Genomic DNA, 20,472 nt, shown 5'->3' with positions numbered 1-20,472 from the left:
GTCAAACACCCGGGATCGGTCAAACACCTGGGTCTGGTCAAATCCCCGGGGCCAGTCAAACCCCCGGGATGGGTTAAACCCCCGGGAATGGTCAAACCACCGAGACCGGTCAAACTCCTGGGTCTGGTCAATCCCCCGGGACTGGTCAAACACCCGGGACAGGTTAAACCCCCGGATCTGGTCAAACCCTGGGGACCGGTCAAACACCCGGGTCTGGTCAAACCCCGAGGACCGGTCAAAACCCCGGGTCTGGTCAAACCCCTGGAACTGGTCAAACTCCCAGGTCTGGTCAGTCCCCCGGGTTGGTCAAACACCCGGGCCTGGTCAAACTCCCGGGTTTGGTCAATCCCCCGGGTCTGATAAAAACCCCTCGGCCTGCTCAAACCCCCGATTCTGGTCAAACACCCGGGAGCGGTCAAACTCCCAGGACCGGTCAAACCCCTGGGACCGGTCAAACCCCCAGGTCTGTTCAATCCCCCAGTTCTAGTCAAACGCCTGGGACCGTTCAAACCCCCGGGACCAGTCAAACCCCCGGGAACGGCCAAACACCCGGGACTGGTCAAACACCCGGGACCGGTCAAACCCCCATGAGCGGACAAAAACCCGGGTCTGGTCAATCCCCTGGGACCGGTCAGACACCCGGGACTGTTCAAAGCCCCGGGACTGGTCAAACCCCCGGGTCTGGTCAAACCCCCAGGACCGGTCAAACACCCGGGTCTGGTCAATCCCCCAGGTCCGGTCAAACCTCTATGTCTGGTCAAACCCCAAGGACCGGTCAAATGCCCATGCCTGTTCAAACCCCGAGGACCGGTCAAAACCCCGGGTCTGGTCAAACCCCGAGAACTGGTCAAACCCCCGGGTCTGGTCAAACCTGTGGGGCATGTCAAACCCCTTGGACTGGTCAAACACCCGTGTCTGGTAAAACCCCCGGGACCGGTCAAATCCCCGGGACCGGTCAAAGCCCTGGGACAGGTTAACCCCCTGGGTCTGATCAAACCTGTGGGTCTGGTAAATTCCCCTGGACACGTCAAACCCCCGATTCTGGTCAAACCCGCGGGTTGGTCAAACACCCGGGACCGGTCAAACACCTGGGCCTGGTCAAACCTCCGGGCATGTTCAAACACCTGGGACCGGTCAAACACCCGTGTCTGGTCAAACCACCGGGTCTGGGCAAAACCCTGAGACCGGTCAAACCCCCAGGATTTGTCAAACCCCCAGGACCGGTCAAAAACCCGGGAACGGTCAAACACCCAGAACCGGTCAAACCAGCGGGTCTGGTCAAACCACCGGGTCTGGTCAAAGAACCCGGGACCGGTCAAACAACCGGGTCTGGTCAAATCCCGGTACCAGTCAAACCCCCATGTCTGGTCAAACCCCAGGACCGGTCAAACCCCTGGGTCTGGTCAAACCCCCGGGACCGGTCAAACCCCCGGGTCTGGTAAAACCCACAGGTCCGGACAAACACCCGGGTCTGGTCAATCCTCCGGGCCCGGTCAGACACCCAGGACCGTTCAAAGCCCTGGGACTGGTGAAAACCCAGGGTCTGGTCAAACTCCCGGGACCGGTCAAACGCCCAGGCCTGTTCAATCCCCTGGGACCGGTCAAACACTCGGGTCTGGTCAAATCTGTGGGTCTTGTCAAACCCCTTGGACTGTTCAAACACCCGGGTCTGGTCAAACCACCGGGTCTGGGCAAAACACTGTGACCGGTCAAACCCCCAGGATTTGTCAAACCCCCAGGCCTGTTCAAACCCCTGGGACCGGTCAAACACTCGGGTCTGGTCAAATCTGTGGTTCTTGTCAAACCCCTTGGACTGGTCAAACACCCAGGTCTGGTCAAACCCCCGGGACCGGTCAAACCCCCGGGACTGGTGAAATAACCAGGTCTGGCCAAACCCCTGGGACGGGATAAACCCCAGGGACCAGTCAAACACCCGTGTCTGGTAAAACCCCCAGAACCGGTCAAACAACCGGGACTGGTCAAACACACAGGACCGGTCAAACACCCAGGTCTGATCAAACCCCAGGGACCGGTCAAACACCCGGGACTGGTCAAACCCCCATAACCGGTCAAACAACCGGGACCCGTCAAACACCCAGGAACGGTCAAACACCCGGGTCTGATCAAACCCCCGGGACCGGTCAAACACCCGGGTCTGGTCAAACCCCCAGGACCTGTCAAACCTCCGGGCCTGGTCAAACCTGTGGGGCTTGTCAAAACCCTTGGACTGGTCAAACCCCCGGGACTGGTCAAACCCCCGGGACCGGTCAAACCCCCGGGACCCATCAACCCCCCGGGTCTGGTCAAACCTGTGGGTCTGGTAAATATCCCCTGGACACGTCAAACCCCCGATTCTGCTCAAACCCGTGGGTTGGTCACACACCCGGGACCGGTCAAACACCTGGGTCTGGTCAAACCCCCGGGACCGGTCAAATCCCCGGGACTGGTCAAAGCCCCGGGACCGGTTAACCCCGTGGGTCTGGTCAAACCTTTGGGTCTGGTAAATTCCCCTGGACACGTCAAACCCCCGATTCTGGTCAAACCCGCAGGTTGGTCAAACACCCGGGACCGGTCAAACACCTGGGTCTGGTCAAACCCCCGGGCATGTTCAAACCCCTGGGACCGGTCAAACACCCGGGTCTGGTCAAACCACCGGGTCTGGGCAAAACCCTGTGACCGGTCAAACCCCCAGGATTTGTCAAACCCCCAGGACCGGTCAAAAACCCGGGGCCGGTCAAACACCCAGAACCGGTCAAACCAGCGGGTCTGGTCAAACCACTGGGTCTGGTAAAAGACCCCGGGACCAGTCAAACAACCGGGTCTGGTCAAATCCCGTGACCAGTCAAACCCCCAGGTTTGGTCAAACCCCAGGACCGGTCAAACCCCTGGGTCTGGTCAAACCCCCGGGACCGGTCAAACCCCCGGGTCTGGTAAAACCCCCAGGACGGACAAACACCCGGGTCTGGTCAATCCCCTGGGACCGGTCAGACACCCGGGACCGTTCAAAGCCCCGGGACTGGTGAAACCCCGGGGTCTGGTCAAACTCCCGGGACCGGTCAAACACCCAGGTCTGGTCAAAACCCCGGGACCGGTCAAACCCCTGTGTCTGGTCAAACCCCAAGGACCAGTCAAATGCCCAGGCCTGTTCAAACCCCTGGGACCAGTCAAACACTCGGGTCTGTTCAAATCTGTGGGTCTTGTCAAACCCCTTGGACTGGTCAAACACCCAGGTCTGGTCAAACCCCCGGGACTGGTCAAACCCCCGGGACCGGTGAAATAACCAGGTCTGGTCAAACCCCTGGGACGGGATAAACCCCAGGGACCAGTCAAACACCCGGGTCTGGTATAACCCCCAGAACCGGTCAAACAACCGGGACTGGTCAAACACCCAGGACCGGTCAAACACCCGGGTCTGATCAAACCCCAGGGACCAGTCAAACACCCGGGGCTGGTCAAACCCCCAGAACCGGTCAAACAACCGGGACCCGTCAAACACCCAGGAACGGTCAAACACCCGGGTCTGATCAAACCCCCGGGACCGGTCAAACACCCGGGTCTGGTCAAACCCCCGGGACCTGTCAAACCTCCGGGCCTGGTCAAACCTGTGGGGCTTGTCAAAACCCTTGGACTGGTCAAACACCTGGGTCTGGTCAAACCCCCGGGACTGGTCAAACCCCCGGGACCGGTCAAACCCCCGGGACCCGTCAACCCCCCGGGTCTGGTCAAACCTGTGGGTCTGGTAAATATCCCCTGGACACGTCAAACCCCCGATTCTGCTCAAACCCGTGGGTTGGTCACACACCCGGGACCGGTCAAACACCTGGGTCTGGTCAAACCCCCGAGCATGTTCAAACCCCTGGGACCGGTCAAACACCCGGGTCTGGTCAAACTCCCAGGACCGGTCCAACCCCTGGGACCGTTCAAACCCCCGGGACCGGTCAAACCGCCGGGAACGGCCAAACCCCGGGACTGGTCAAACACCCGGGACAGGGCAAACACCCGGGACCGGACAATTACCCGGGACCGGTCAAACCCCCATGACCGGACAAAAACCCGGGTCTGGTCAATCCCGTGACCGGTCAGACACCCGGGACCGTTCAAAGCCCCGGGACTGGTCAAACCCCCGGGTCTGGTCAAACCCCCAAGACCGGTCAAACCCCTATGTCTGGTCAAATCCCAAGGACCGGTCAAACGCCCAGGCCTGTTCAAACCCCTGGGACCGGTCAAAAACTCGGGTCTGGTCAAACCCCGAGGACTGGTCAAACCCCCGGGTCTGGTCAAACCTGTGGGGCTTTTCAAACCCCCGGGACCGGTCAAACCCCCGGGACCGGTCAACCCCCCGGGTCTGGTCAAACCTGTGGGTCTGGTAAATTCCCCTGGACACGTCAAACCCCCGATTCTGGTCAAACCAGCGGGTTGGCCAAACACCCGGGACCTGTCAAACACCTGGGTCTGGTCAAACCACCGGGCATGTTCAAAACCCTGGGACTGGTCAAACACCCGGGTCTGGTCAAACTCCCGGGACCAGTCAAACACCCGGGACCGGTCAAACACCTGGGTCTGGTCAAATCCCCGGGGCCAGTCAAACCCCCGGGATGGGTTAAACCCCCGGGACCGGTCAAGCCCCCGAGACCGGTCAAACTCCTGGGTCTGGTCAATCCCCCAGGTCTGGTCAAACTCCCGGGTCTGGTCAAACCCCTTGGACTGGTGAAACACCCAGGTCTGGTCAAACCCCAGGACCGGTCAAGCCCCCGGGACCGGTCAACCCCCCGGGTCTGGTCATACCTGTGGGTCTGGTAAATTCCCCTGGACACGTCAAACCCCCGATTCTGGTCAAACTCGTGGGTTGGTCAAACAACCGGGACCAGTCAAACACCTGGGTCTGGTCAAACCCCCAGCATGTTCAAACCTCTGGGACCGGTCAAACACCCGGGTCAGGTCAAACCCCGAGGACCGGTCAAACACCCGGGACCGGTCAAACACCTGGGTCTGGTCAAATTCCCGGGTCTGGTCAAACCCCCGGGAATGGTCAAACACCCGGCACAGGTCAAGCCCCCGGATCTGGTCAAACCCCTGCGACCGGTCAAACACGCCGGTCCGGTCAAACCCGCAGGACCAGTCAAACCCCCAGGCCTGGTCAAACCCCCAGGACCGATCAAACCAACAAGTCTGGTAAAACCCCCGGGACCGGTCAAACCCCCATGTCTGGTCATACCCCCGGGACCGGTCAAATGCCCGGGTCTCGTCAAAGCCCCGGGACCGGTCAAAATCCCGTGTCTGGTCAAATCCCCATGACAGGTCAAACCCCGTGTCTGGTCAAACCCCCGGGACCGGACAAACACCGGGGTCTGGTCAATCACCTGGGACCGGTCAAACACCCAGGTCTGTTCAAATGCCCGTGTCTGGTCAAACCCCCGGAACCGGTCAAACCACCGGGTCTGGTTGAACGCCCGGGACCGGTCAAACCAGTGGTTCTCGTCAAACGCCCGGGACCGGTCAAACACCCGAGTCTGGTCAAACCCCCGGGTCCGGACAAACACCCGGGTCTGGTCAAACCCTCGGGACCAGGCAAACACAATGGTCAGGTCAATCCCCTGGGACCGGTCAAACACCTGGGTCTGGTCAAACCCCGAGGACCAGTCAAACACCCAGGCCTGTTCAAGCCCCTGGGACAGCTCAAACCCCCGTTACCGGTAAACCCCCGGGTCTGGTCAAACCCCCGGGACTGTTCAAACCCCGGGGACCGGTCAAACACCCGGCTCTGGTCAAACCCCAAGGACCAGTGAAAAACCTCGGACTGTTCAAAACCCTGGGACCGGTCAAACCCCCGGGACCGGCCAAACCCCCGGGAGCAGTCAAATACCCCGGTCTGGTCAAACTCCCTGGACCAGTCAAATACCCAGGTCTGGTCAAACCTCTGGGATGGGATAAACCCCAGGGACCGGTCAAACACCGGGTCTGGTCAACCCCCAGAACCGGCCAAACAACCGGGACCCGTCAAACACCCAGGAACGGTCAAACACCCGGGTCTGATCAAACCCCCGGGACCGGTCAAACACTCGGGTCTGGTCAAACCCCGAGGACTGGTCAAACCCCCGGGTCTGGTCAAACCTGTGGGGCTTGTCAAACCCCTTGGACTGATCAAACACCCGGGTCTGATCAAACGCCCGGGGCCGGTCAAACACCCGGGTCTGGTCAAAACCCCGGGACCTGTCAAACCCCCGGGCCTGGTCAAACCTGTGGGGCTTGACAAACCCCTTGGACTGGTCAAATACTCGGGTCTGGTCAAACCCCCGGGACCGGTCAAATCCCCGGGACCGGTCAAACCCCCGGGACCGGTCAACCCCCCGGGTCTGGTCAAACCTGTGGGTCTGGTAAATTCCCCTGGACATGTCAAACCCTCGATTCTGCTCAAACCCGCGGGTTGGTCAAACACCCGGGACCGGTCAAACACCTGGGTCTGGTCAAACCCCCGGGCATGTTCAAACCCCTGGGACTGGTCAAACACCCGGGTCTGGTCAAACTCCCAGGACCGGTCAAACTCCTGGGACCGGTCAAACCCCCTGGTCTAGTCAATCCCCCAGGTCTAGTCAAACCCCTGGGACCGTTCAAACCCCCAGGACCGGCCAAACCCCCGGGAACGGCCAAACCCCCGGGACTGGTCAAACACCCGGGACAGGGCAAACACCCGGGACCGGACAAATACCCGGGACCAGTCAAACCCCCATGACCGGGTAAAAACGCTGGTCTGGTCAATCCCCTGGGGCCGGTCAGACACCCGGGACCGTTCAAAGCCCCGGGACTGGTCAAACCCCCGGGTCTGGTCATACCCGCAGGACCGGTCAAACACCCGGGTCTGGTCAACCCTGTGGGGCTTGTCAAACCCCTTGGACTGGTCAAACACCCGGGTCTGGTCAAACCCCCGGGACCGGACAAACCCCTGGGACCGGTCAAACCCCCGGGACCGCTCAACCCCCCGGGTCTGGTCAAACCTGTGGGTCTGGTAAATTCCCCTGGACACATCAAACCCCCGATTCTGGTCAAACCCGCGGGTTGGTCAAACTCCCGGGACTGGTCAAAGACCTGGGTCTGGTGAAACCCCCGGGCAGTTTCAAACCCCTGGGACTGGTCAAACACCCGAGACCGGTCAAACTCCTGGGTCTGGTCAATCCCCCAGGTCTGGTCAAACTCCCGGGCCTGGTCAAACCCCCGGGACCGGTCAAACACCGGGACAGGTCAAACCCCCAGACCTGGTCAAACCCCTGTGACCGGTCAAACACACCAGACCGGTCAAACCCCCGGGACCAGTCAAACCCCCAGGGCCGGTCAAACCACCGAGTCTGGTAAAACCCCCGGGACCGGTCAAACCCCCATGTCTGGTCATAACCCCGGGACCGGACAAATGCCCGTGTCTCGTCAAAGCCCTGGGACCGGTCAAACCCCCGTGTCTGGTCAAACACCCATGACAGGTCAAACCCCGTGTCTGGTCAAACCCCCGGGACCGGACAAACACCGGGGTCTGCTCAATCACCTGGGACCGGTCAAACACCCAGGTCTTTTCAAACGCCCGGGTCTGGTGAAACCCCCGGGACCGGTCAAACCACCGGGTCTGGTCAAACGCCCGGGACAGGTCAAACCACTGAGTCTGGTCAAACGCCCGGGACCGGTCAAACACCCGAGTCTGGTCAAACCCCCGGGACCGGACAAACACCCGTGTCTGGTCAAAACCCCGGGACCAGACAAACACAAGGGTCAGGTCAATCCCCTGGGACCAGTCAAACACCTGGGTCTGGTCAAACCCTGAGGATCAGTCAAACACCCAGGCCTGTTCAAACCCCTGGGACAGGTCAAACCCCCGTTACCGGTCAACCCCCGGGTCTGGTCAAACCCCCGGGACCGTTCAAACCCCGGGGACCGGTCAAACACCCGGCTCTAGTCAAACCCCAAGGACCAGTCAAAAACCTCGGACTGTTCAAAACCCTGGGACCGGTCAAACCCCCGGGACCGGTCAAACACACAGGACCAGTCAAACCCCTGGGACCAGCCAAACCCCCGGGAGCAGTCAAATACCTGGGTCTGGTCATTCCCCCGGGTCTGGTCAAACTCCCGGGTCTGGTCAAACCCCCGGGACCGGTCAAACACCCGGGACAGGTCAAACCCCCGGATCTCGTCAAACCCCTGCGACCGGTCAAACATGCCGGTTGGGTCAAACCCCCGGGACCAGTCAAACCCCCGGGTCTGGTCAAACCCCCGGGATCGGTCAAACCCCAGGGACCGGCCAAACACCGGGGTCTGGTCAATCACCTGGGACCGGTCAAACCACCGGGTCTGGTCAAACGCCCGGGACCGGTAAAACCACTGGTTCTGGTCAAACGCCCGGGACCGGTCAAACACCCGAGTCTGGTCAAACCCCCGGGTCCGGACAAACACCCGGGTCTGGTCAAACCCTCGGGACCAGACAAACACAAAGGTCAGGTCAATCCCCTGGGACCGGTCAAACACCTGGGTCTGGTCAAACCCCAAGGACCAGTCAAACACCCAGGCCTGTTCAAACCCCTGGGACAGGTCAAACCCGCGTTACCGGTAAACCCCCGGGTCTGGTCAAACACCCGGGACTGTTCAAACACCCGGCTCTTGTCAAACCCCAAGGACCAGTCAAAAACCTCGGACTTTTCAAAACCCTGGGACCGGTCCAACCCCCGGGACCGGTCAAACATATAGGACCAGTCAAACCCCTGGGACCGGCCAAACCCCCGGGAGCAGTCAAATACCTGGGTCTGGTCATTCCCCCGAGTCTGGTCAAACCCCCGGGACAGGTCATATACCCAGGTCTGGTCAAACACCTGGGACGGGTTAAACCCCAGGGACCGGTCAAACACTCGGGTCTGGTCAAACACCCGGGTCTGGTCAAACGCCCAGGACCGGTCAAACCACTGGTTCTAGTCAAACGCCCGGGACTGGTCAAACACCCGAGTCTGGTCAAACCCCCGGGTCCGGAAAAACACCCGGGTCTGGTCAAACCCTCGGGACCAGACAAACACAAGGGTCAGGTCAATCCCCTGGGACCGGTCAAACACCTGGGTCTGGTCAAACCCCGAGGACCAGTCAAACACCCAGGCCTGTTCAAACCCCTGGGACAGGTCAAACACCCGTTAACGGTAAACCCCCGGGTCTGGTCAAACCCCCGGGACTGTTCAAACCCCGGGGACCGGTCAAACACCCGGCTCTGGTCAAACCCCAAGGACGAGTGAAAAACCTTGGACTGTTCAAAATCCTGGGACCGGTCAAACCCCCGGGACCGGCCAAACCCCCGGGAGCAGTCAAATACCCGGGTCTGGTCAAACTCCCGGGACCAGTCAAATACCCAGGTCTGGTCAAACCCCTGGGATGGGATAAACCCCAGGGACCGGTCAAACACCCGGATCTGGTCAACCCCCAGAACCGGCCAAGCAACCGGGACCCGTCAAACACCCAGGAACGGTCAAACACCCGGGTCTGATCAAACCCCCGGGACCGGTCAAACACTCGGGTCTGGTCAAACCCCGAGGACTGGTCAAACCCCCGGGTCTGGTCAAACCTGTGGGGCTTGTCAAACCCCTTGGACTGATCAAACACTCGGGTCTGATCAAACGCCCGGGGCCGGTCAAACACCCGGGTCTGGTCAAACCCCCGGGACCTGTCAAACCCCCGGGCCTGTTCAAACCTGTGGGGCTTGTCAAACCCCTTGGACTGGTCAAATACTCGGGTCTGGTCAAACCCCCGGGACCGGTCAAATCCCCGGGACCGGTCAAACCCCCGGGAATGGCCAACCCCCGGGACTGGTCAAACACCCGGGACCGGACAAATACCCGGGACCGGTCAAACCCCCATGACCGGGCAAAAACGCTGGTCTGGTCAATCCCCTGGGGCCGGTCAGACACCCGGGACCGTTCAAAGCCCCGGGACTGGTCAAACCCCCGGGTCTGGACATACCCGCAGGACCAGACAAACCCCCGGGACCGGTCAAACCCCCGGGACCGCTCAACCCCCCGGGCCTGGTCAAACCTGTGGGTCTGGTAAATTCCCCTGGACACGTCAAACCCCCGATTCTGGTCAAACCCACGGGTTGGTCAAACTCCCGGGACTGGTCAAACCCCCGGGACCGGTCAAACACCGGGGCAGGTCAAACCCCCGGACCTGGTCAAACCCCTGCGACCGGTCAAACACGCCGGACCGGTCAAACCCCTGGGACCAGTCAAACCCCCAGGACCGGTCAAACCACCGAGTCTGGTAAAACCCCCGGGACAGGTCAAACCCCCATGTCTGGTCATAACCCCGGGACCGGACAAATGCCCGGGTCTCGTCAAAGCCCCGGGACTGGTCAAACCCCGTGTCTGGTCAAACACCCATGACAGGTCAAACCCCGTGTCTGGTCAAACCCCCGGGACTGGACAAACACCGGGGTCTGGTCAATCACCTGGGACCGGTCAAACACCCAGGTCTGTTCAAACGCCCGGGTCTGGTCAAACCCCCGGGACCGTTCAAACCAACGGGTCTGGTCAAACGCCCTGGACCGGTCAAACCACTGGGTCTGGTCAAACGCCCGGGACCGGTCAAACACCCGAGTCTGTTCAAACCCCCGGGACCGGACAAACACCCGGGTCTGGTCAAACACCCGGGACCAGACAAACACAAGGGTCAGGTCAATCCCCTGGGACCAGTCAAACACCTGGGTCTGGTCAAACCCCGAGGACCAGTCAAACACCCAGGCCTGTTCAAACCTCTGGGACAGGTCAAACCCCCGTTACCGGTCAACCCCCGGGACTGGTCAAACCCCCGGGACCGTTCAAACTCCGGGGACCGGTCAAACACCCGGCTCTAGTCAAACCCCAAGGACCAGTCAAAAACCTCGGACTGTTCAAAACCCTGGGACCGGTCAATCCCCTGGGACCGGTCAAACACACAGGACCAGTCAAACCCCTGGGACCAGCCAAACCCCCGGGAGCAGTCAAATACCTGGGTCTGGTCATTCCCCCGGGTCTGGTCAAACTCCCGGGTCTGGTCAAACCCCCGGGACCGGTCAAACACCCGGGACAGGTCAAACCCCCGGATCTGGTCAAACCCCTGCGACCGGTCAAACACGCTGGTCCGGTCAAACCCCTGGGACCAGTCAAACCCCCGGGTCTGTACAAACCCCCAGGACCGGTCAAACCACCGAGTCTGGTAAAACCCCCGGGATCGGTCAAACCCCGTGTCTGGTCAAACCCCCGGGACCGGACAAACACCGGGGTCTGGTCAATCACCTGGGACCGGTCAAACCACCGGGTCTGGTCAAACGCCCGGGACCGGTCAAACACCCGGGTCTGGTCAAACCCTCGGGACCAGACAAACACAAGGTCAGGTCAATCCCCTGGGACCGGTCAAACACCTGGGTCTGGTCAAACCCCGAGGACCAGTCAAACACCCAGGCCTCTTCAAACCCCTGGATCAGGTCAAACCCCCGTTACCGGTAAACCCCCGAGTCTGGTCAAACGCCCGGGACCGGTCAAACACCCGGCTCTTGTCAAACCCCAAGGACCAGTCAAAAACCTCGGACTGTTCAAAACCCTGGGACCTGTCAAACCCCCGGGACCGGTCAAACACACAGGACCAGTCAAACCCCTGGGACCGGCCAAATCCCCGGGAGCAGTCAAATACCTGGGTCTGGTCATTCCCCCGAGTCTGGTCAAACCCCCGGGACCGGTCATATACCCAGGTCTGGTCAAACACCTGGGACGGTTTAAACCCCAGGGACCAGTCAAACACCCGGGTCTTGTCAAACACCCGGTTCTGGTCAAACCCCCAGAACCATTCAAACAACCGGGACCCATCAAACACCCAGGACCGGTCAAACACCCGGGTCTGATCAAACCCCCGGGACCGGGCCAACACCCGAGTCTGGTCAAACCCCCGGAACCTGTCAAACCCCCGGGTCTGGTCAAACCCCTGGGCCCTATCAAACACCCGGGTTTGCTCAAACCACCAGGGCCGGTCAACCACTGGGTCTGGTCAAAACTCTGCAAGCGGTCAAATACCTGGGTCTGTTCAAAACTCTTGGACTGGTCAAACCCCCAGGTCTGGTCAAATCCCCGGGTCTGGTCAAGCCCCTGGGTCTGGTCAAACACTCGGGTCTGGTCGAACCCCCGGGACTGGTCAAACACCCGGGACAGGTCAAACCCCCGGATCTGGTCAAACCCCTGCAACCGGTCAAACACGCCGCTCCGGTCAAACCCCCGGGACCAGTGAAGCCCCCGGGTCTTGTCAAACCCCAGGACCGGTCAAACCACCGAGTCTGGTAAAACCCCCGGGACCGGTCAAACCCCCATGTCTGGTCATACCCCCGGGACCGGTCAAATGCCCGGGTCTCGTCAAAGCCCCGGGACCGGTCAAACCCCCGTGTCTGGTCAAACCCCCATGACAGGTCAAACCCCGTGTCCGGTCAAACCCCCGGGAGCGGACAAACACCGGGGTCTGGTCAATCACCTGGGACCGGCCAAACACCCAGGTCTGTTCAAACGCCCGGGTCTGGTCATACCCCCGGGACCGGTCAAACCACCGGGCCTGGTCAAACGCCCGGGACCGGTCAAACCACGGGGTCTGGTCAAACACCCGGGACCGGTCAAACACCCGAGTCTGGTCAAACCCCCGGGACCGGACAAACACCCGGGTCTGGTCAAACCCCCGGGACCAGACAAACACAAGGGTCAGGTCAATCCCCTGGGACCGGTCAAACACCTGGGTCTGGTCAAACCCCGAGGACCAGTCAAACACCCAGGCCTGTTCAAACCCCTGGGACAGGTCAAACCCCAGTTACCGGTCAACCCCCGGGTCTGGTCAAACACCCGGGACCGTTCAAACACCGGGGACCGGTCAAACACCCGGCTCTAGTCAAACCCCAAGGACCAGTCAAAAACCTCGGACTATTCAAAACCCTGGGACTGGTCAAACCCCCGGGACCGGTCAAACACAGAGGACCAGTCCAACCACTGGGACCAGCCAAACCCCCGGGAGCAGTCAAATACCTGGGTCTGGTCATTCCCCCGGGTCTGGTCAAACTCCCGGGTCTGGTCAAACACCCCGGGACCGGTCAAACACCCGGGACAGGTCAAACCCCCGGATCTGGTCAAACCCCTGCGACCGGTCAAACACGCCGGTCCGGTCAAACCCCCGGGACCAGTCAAACCCCCGGGTCTGGTCAAACCCTCAGGACCGGTCAAACCACCGAGTCTGGTAAAACCCCCGGGACCGGTCAAACCCCGTGTCTGGTCGAATCACTGGGACCGGACAAACACCGGGGTCTGGTCAATCACCTGGGACCGGTCAAACCACTAGTCTGGTCAAACGCCCGGGACCGGTCAAACCACCGGGTCTGGTCAAACGCCCGGGACAGGTCAAACACACGAGTCTGGTCAAACCCCCGGGACCGGACAAACACCCGGGTCTGGTCAAACCCCTGGGACCAGACAAACACAAGGGTCAGGTCAATCCCCTGGGACCAGTCAAACACCTGGGTCTGGTCAAACCCCCGGGACCGGACAAACACCCGGGTCTGGTCAAACCCCCGGGACCAGACAAACACAAGGGTCAGGTCAATCCCCTGGGACCAGTCAAACACCTGGATCTGGTCAAACCCCGAGGACCAGTCAAACACCCAGGCCTGTTCAAACCACTGGGACAGGTCAAACCCCCGTTACCGGTCAACCCCCGGGTCCGGTCAAACCCCCGGGACCGGTCAAACTCCCGGCTCTTGTCAAACCCCAAGGACCAGTCAATAACCTCGGACTGTTTAAAACCCTGGGACCGGTCAAACCCCCGGGACCGGTCAAACACACAGGACCAGTCAAACCCCTGGGACCGGCCAAACCCCCGGGAACGGTCAAATACCTGGGTCTGGTCATTCCCCCGAGTCTGGTCAAACCCCCGGGACCGGTCAAATACCCAGGTCTGGTCAAACCCCTGGGACGGGTTAAACCCCAGGGACCGGTCAAACACTCGGGTCTGGTCAAACACCCGGGTCTGGTCAAACCCCCAGAACCGTTCAAACAACCGGGACCCGTCAAACACCCAGGACCCGTCAAACACCCGGGTCTGATCAAACCCCCGGGACCGGTCAAACACTCGGGTCTGGTCAAACCCCCGGGACCTGTCAAACCCCCAGGTCTGGTCAAACCACTGGGACCTATCAAACACCCGGGTTTGCTCAAACCACCAGGACCGGTCAACCACTGGGTCTGGTCAAAACCCTGGGAGCGGTCAAACACCTGGGTCTGTTCAAAATTCTTGGACTGGTCAAACCACCGTCTGGTCAAACCCCCGGGTCTGGTCAAGCCCCCGGGTCTGGTCAAACACCCGGGTCTGGTCAAATTTCTTGGACTGGTCAAACACCCATGACCGGTCAAACCCCGGGGAAAGGTCAAACCCCTGGGACCTGTCAAACCCCCCGGGTCTGGTCAAACCTGTGGGTCTGGTCAAACCCCTGGGACTGGTCAAACAGCCGGGTCTGGTCAAACCCCTGGGACCGGTCAAATCCACAGGTCTGGTCAAATACCCGGGACCAGTCAAACACCCGGGTCTGGTCAAACCCCCAGGACCGGTCAAACCACCGAGTCTGGTCATACCCCCAGAACCGGTCAAATACCGGGGTCTCATCAAAGCCCTGGGACCTGTCAAACCCCCGTGTATGGTCAAACCCCCGGGACCGGACCAACACCTGGGGCTGGTCAAACCCCCGGGACCAGACAAACATCGGGGTCTTGTCAGTCACCTGGGTCCGGTCGAACACCCGTGTCTGGTCAAACCCCCGGGACTGGTCAATCACCCGGGTCTGGTCAAACCCCCGGGACCGGTCAAACCCCCAGGACCGGTCAAACACCTGGGCCTGGTCAAACCCCCGGGACCGGTCAAACCCCCGGGAGCGGTCAAATATCCGGGACCGGTCAAGCACCCGGGACTGGTCAAACCACCGATTCTGGTCAAACCCCCAGGACCGGTCAAACCCCTGGGTCTGGTCAAACCACTGGGTTCTGTTCAAAATCTGGCACCGGCCAAACAGATGGGTCTGGTCAAACACCCGGGTCTGGTCAAAATTCTTGGACTGGTCAAACCCCCGGGACCGGTCAAACACCCGGGGCCGTTCAAACCCCCAGGACCGGTCAAACCACCGGGTCTGGTCAAACGCCCGGGACCGGTCAAACACCCATGTCTGGTCAAACCCCTGGGATCTGGAAGGAGGAGAGCACGCCAGGGGATCTCAGAGATGCTGTAATTGTGACCATCTTCAAGAAAGGTGTCAAGTCCGATTGCGGTAATTACAGAGGAGTTTCCCTGCTGTCTGCCACAGGGAAAGTCATCACAAGAATCCTCCTCAATCGCCTTCTCCCAGTGGCCGAAGAGCTCCTCCCAGAGTCGCAATGCAGATTCCGCCCACTACGGGGCACAATGGACATGATCTTCACCGCACATCAATTACAAGAGAAATGCAGGGAACAGCACCAACCACTGTACATGGCCTTCTTTGATCTCACAAAGGCCTTCGACACTCAACCATGAGGGATTATGGAGTGTCCTCCTCAAATTCGCCTGCCCTTAAACGTTTGTCACTATCCTCCGCCTGCTTCACGACGACATGCAAGCCGTGATCCTTACCAACGGTTCCACCACAGACCCAATTCACGTATGAACCGGGGTCAAGCAAGGCTGTGGCATCGCAGCAACGTTCTTCTCAGTCTTCCTTGCTGCAATGCTCCATCTCACCCTCAGTAAGCTCCCCACTGGAGTGGAGCTAATTTACAGAACAAACGGGAAACTGTTCAACCTCCGTCGCCTAAAGTCCAGATCCAAGGTCGTCCCAGCCTCTGTCGTCGAATTACGTTATGCAGACAATGCTTGCATCTGCGCTCACTCGGAGGTCGAAGTCCAAACCATCGTAAACACCTTCACCGAAGCATACAAGAGCATGAGCCTTACACTAAACATCCGTAAGACAAAGGTCCTCTAACAAACTGCCCCCGCCACACAGTGCTGCCCCCCGATTATCAAAATCCTTGACAAGGCCTTGGACAACGTCGACCACTTTCCATACCTCGGGAGCCCACTGTCAACAAGGGCAGATGTCGACGACAAAGTCCAACACTGCCTTCAGTGTGCCAGTGCAACCTTTGGTCGCCTGAGGAAGAGAGTGCTTGAAGACCAGGACATCAAACCCGGCACTAAGCTTATGGTCTACAGGGCAGCAGTGATACCCGCCCTGCTGTATGCCTCAGAGACATGGACCATGTAGAGCAGGCACCTCAAAGCACTGGAGAGGTACCACCAACGCTGCCACCGCAAGATCCTGCAAATCCATTGGCAGGATAGGCGCACCAACGTCAGTGTTCTTGCTCAGGCCAACATCCCCGGCATCGAAGCTCCGACCACGCTCAATCAGCTCCGATGGATGGGTCACATTTTCCGCATGCCCGATACGAGACTCCCAAAACAAGTGCTCCACTCGGAGCTCTGACACAGCAAGAGAGCCCCAGGTGGACAGAGGAAACGCTTCAAGGACACCCTCAAAGCCTCCTTGAAAAAGAGCAACATCCCCGCCGACACCTGGGAATCCCTGGCCCAAGACTGCACAAAGTGGAGGAGAAGCATCCGGGAAGGCGCCGAACACCACAAGTCTCTTCGCCAGGAGCAAGCGGAAGCCAAGCGCAGGCAGCGCAAGGAGCGCACGCCAACCCAAGCAGCCCACCCACCCGCCCCTTCAACCACTGTCTGCCCCACCTGTGACAGAGACTGTAGGTCCCGCATTGGACGAATCAGTCACCTGCGAGCTCATTTTTAATGTGGAAGCAAGTCATCCTCGGTTTCGAGGGACTGCCTAAGAGAGAAGAGAAGAGGGACCGGACCAACACCCGGGTCTGGTCAAACCCCCGGAACCAGACAAACACTGGGGTTTGGTCAATCCCCTGGGACTGGTCAAACCCCCGGGACCAGACAAACCCCCGGGTCTGGTCAAATCCCCAGGACCAGACAAACCCCCGGGTCTGCTCAAACCCCCAGGTCTGGTCAAACCCCCAGGACCAGACAAACCCCCCGGGTCTGGTGAAACCCCCGGGTCTGGTCAAACCTCCAGGACCAGTCAAACCCCCGGGTCTGGTCAAACCCCCGGGTCTGGTCTAACCCCCAGGACCAGTCTACCCCCCCGGGTCTGGTCAAACCCCCGGGTCTGGTCAAACCCCCAGGACCAGTCAAAGCCCCCGGGTCTGGTCAAACCCCCGGGTCTGGTCAAACCCCCAGGACCAGTCAAACCCCTGGGTCTGGTCAAACACCTGGGACCGGTCAAACCCCGGGGTCAGGCCATTCTCTCTGTCTCGTTCTCAATCTCTCTCACTCTCGATCTCACTCTCTCTGTGTCTCGTTCTCACTTTCTCTCTGTCTCGGTCTCATTCTCTCTCAGACCTGGTCTCACCCTCTCTCTGTCTCGTTCTCACTCTCCCTGTCTCGATCTCACTCTCTCAGTCTCAGTCGCACTCACTCAAAATATCGGTCACACTCTCTCTCAGTCTCGCTCTCACGCTCACTCAGTCTCGGTCTCACCCTCTCTCAGTCTCGTTCTTACTCTCTCACTGTCTCGGTCTCCCTCACAGTTTCGGTACCACTCTCAGTCTCGGTCTCACTCTCCCTGTCTCATTCCCACTCTCTCTCAGCCTCCGTCTCACTCTGTCTCAGTCTCGGTCTCACTCTTTCTCAGTCTCAGTCTCTCTCTGTTTCGGTCTCACTCTCAGTCTCATTCTCACTCTCTCACTGCCTCGGTCACAATTACTCTCAGTCCAGCTATCACTCTCAGTCTAGGTCACTCTCTCTCAGTCTCGGTCTCACTCTCACACAGTCTCAGTCCCACTCCTTCTCAGCCTCGGTCTGACTCTCTTTCTGTCTCAGTCTCACTCTCTCTCAGTCTTGGTATCACTCTGATGGGCCTTCAATAACCAGAAAATTAGAAGTTATAGACTTAAACAAGTTGGCTTTTAATTACTAAGATCAGAGCTAACATCTCAACATGCCGACTGGTTCACAGGAATGAGTCATACAGATCCTGGGATCTTTATGTAAGAGAAGTCAGGGGCGGAGCCAAGAGCCAAGGCCTGGAACCTCCCAGGTTAGTCGGGAAAGAGGAAGTGAAACTATACACAGTGGGGGAGGGTAATATACATGAGTGCAAAACGAATACAGGATCAAGACAAACAGATTACATTACATTCACCCCTTCTATAGATTTAGTCCATCGGGGTGATGTTTCTTAAAAGTTGGTATAAGTGAGTCTGTCTGGAGGTTTTGCAGTTCTCAGTGATCAGCGCAAAGCCGGTTGGTGTGCCTCTAGGGGAGTGGATTCTGGTTCCTCCACTGTCCGGGCCTCCGCAGTGTCTTCCAGGTTATCTGCAGTGTCCTCCAGGTTAAAGTTGGGTATTGATACCTCTGGGCGTCCTGTCTCTTTGTAGTGTAGGTCTTCATCGGGTAGTCTCCCATCGTTCTCTCCGCTCCCCGAGGGAGCGAGGTCCTTTATGGAAACAGTGTCCTCTCGCCCGTCAGAGTATTCGATATAGGCGTACTGAGGGTTTGCATGGAGGAGCTGTACTTTATCCACAAGGGGGTCCGTTTTATGGCCTCTCACGTGCTTCCGTAATAGTACTGTCCCCGGAGACGTCAGCCACATGGGTAGAGATATGTCCGAGGTGGATTTCCGGGGGAAAATGAACATCTTTTCGTGAGGGGTAGCGTTAGTGGCAGTACATAACAGAGACCTTATGGAGTGGAGCACGTCTGGGAGGACTTCCTGCCAGCGGGAGGTCGGAAGGCCTTTTGACTTTAAGGCTAACGTGACAGCCTTCCAAACAGTAGCATTCTCCCTTTCCACTTGCCCATTACCCCGGGGGTTGTAGCTAGTGGTTCTGCTAGTGGCTATCCCCTTCGAGAGCAAGAACTGGCGCAGCTCGTCACTCATGAATGAGGTCCCCCTATCGCTGTGTATGTAGTTCGGCATGCCAAACATGCAGAATAGATTACAGAGACACTTGATGACCGTGGCACTGGTCATGTCTGGGCAGGGAATGGCGAAGGGGAAGCGGGAATATTCATCAATGATATTGAGGAAGTATACGTTATGGTCGGCAGTGGGAAGGGGTCCCTTGAAGCCCAGACTTAGGCGCTCGAATGGCCGTGTGGCTTTGATAAGGTGTGCACGGTCAGGCCTGTAGAAACGAGGCTTGCATTCCGCACAGATGCGGCAGGCTCTGGTCATTGCCCTGACCTCCTCGATGGAGTGGGGCAGATTGCGGGACTTTATAAAATGGTATAGTCGGGTGACCCCTGGGTGACAGAGGTCGTTGTGGAGACCCTGTAATTTGTCCGTATGAATGCTGGCACACATTCCCCGCGATGGGGCGTCTGGGGGTTCATTAAGGGCTCCCAGCCTGTACACAATATCATAGTCGAACGTGGATCGTTCGATCCTCCACCTGAGTATTTTGTCATTCTTGATTTTCCCCCTTTGTTTGTTATTAAACATGAAAGCCACCGACCGCTGGCCGGTGAGCAGGGTGAAACGTTTGCCGGCTAGTTAGTGTCTCCAGTGCCGCATTGCCTCCATTATAGCCTGTGCCTCCTTCTCGACTGAAGAGTGCCTGATTTCAGGTCCCTGAAGGGTTCGGGAGAAGAAGGCCACAGGTTTCCCAGCCTGATTGAGGGTCGCAGCTAAGGCAAAGTCTGACGCATCGCTTTCGACTTGAAAGGGAATGCATTCGTCCACTGCACACACTGCAGCCCTTTCAATGTCCTGTTTAATACTGGTGAAAGCCTCCCGAGCTTCAGCTGATAGTGGGAAGGATGTCGATTTAATGAGGGGTCGGGCCTTATCAGAGTAATTGGGCACCCATTGGGCATAATACGAAAAAAATCCCAGGCACCTTTTTAAAGCTTTGGTATTGTGTGGCAGGGGCAGTTCCTTTAGGGGGCATAATCGGTCAGGGTCCGGTCCAATTACCCCATCTTCCACCACACAGCCGAGGATACAGAGATGGGTTGTGTTGAAGTCACATTTGTCTTCGTTGTAGGTTAGATACAGCTTTAAGGCAGTTTTTAAAAATCTCGCAAGATTTAGATCGTGGTCTTGCTGGTTGTGCCCGCAGATAGTGACATTGTCCAGATAGGGGTAGGTAGCTTGTAGTTTATTCTCGTCAACCATGCGGTCCATCTCACGTTGGAAGACCGAGACCCCATTTGTTACCCCGAAGGGCACTCTGAGAAAATGGTAGAGGCGCCCGTTCGCCTCGAAGGCGGTGTATGGGCGGTCCTCCGTTCTAATGGGGAGCTGGTGATACGCGGATTTGAGGTCGATAGTCGAGAAGACTCGGTATTGCACAATCTGGTTGACTATTTCTGATATGCGGGGTAAAGGGTAGGCATCCAGCTGGGTAT

This window comes from Somniosus microcephalus, unplaced genomic scaffold, assembly GCF_052327205.1.
Source record: "Somniosus microcephalus isolate GS21.2 unplaced genomic scaffold, FLI_Smic_1.0 unresolved_chr3, whole genome shotgun sequence".
NCBI classification, from domain to species: Eukaryota; Metazoa; Chordata; class Chondrichthyes; order Squaliformes; family Somniosidae; genus Somniosus; species Somniosus microcephalus.
The sequence above is the reverse complement of the archived record's forward strand: the minus strand, read 5'-3'. Positions refer to the sequence as shown.